This window comes from Leptonychotes weddellii, chromosome 5, assembly GCF_054177405.1.
Source record: "Leptonychotes weddellii isolate Sample4059 chromosome 5, ASM5417740v2, whole genome shotgun sequence".
NCBI classification, from domain to species: Eukaryota; Metazoa; Chordata; class Mammalia; order Carnivora; family Phocidae; genus Leptonychotes; species Leptonychotes weddellii.
Window position 1 is genome coordinate 151,172,302 of NC_138373.1, and position 388 is coordinate 151,172,689.

Below are 388 nucleotides of genomic sequence, written 5' to 3' on the forward strand. Positions count from 1 at the left end.
AACACCGCCTATGGAAAAGAGGGAGGTGAGGGTAAACGTTGTGCGTATTTCCCCATTCATTGGATGGCTGCTGTGTCAGTCATACTCTGCCCAGTCTCGTTGGCTGGAAGGCTCCAGGCAGGTAGCGTGGACGCGGTGCTGCCCCCTCCTGAGCTGCGAACTAGGCGCGTGACGTCTCAGGCGTTTGTTGTTGGGGTTTGGGCCTCATTAATTATTCATCAGGTACTTGAAAGGGCTGCAGTGATTGGTAGCTGAGAGGCCTGGTCGATTGTTCCTTAGCTAGAGATACGTGTCACCCTCTACGCGGCTGGAGAAGTTTCGCATAAATTATCCGATGAGGGGCGGGGCGGGGCCACGCATACATTAGGCAAATACGCCGAGGAGGGAG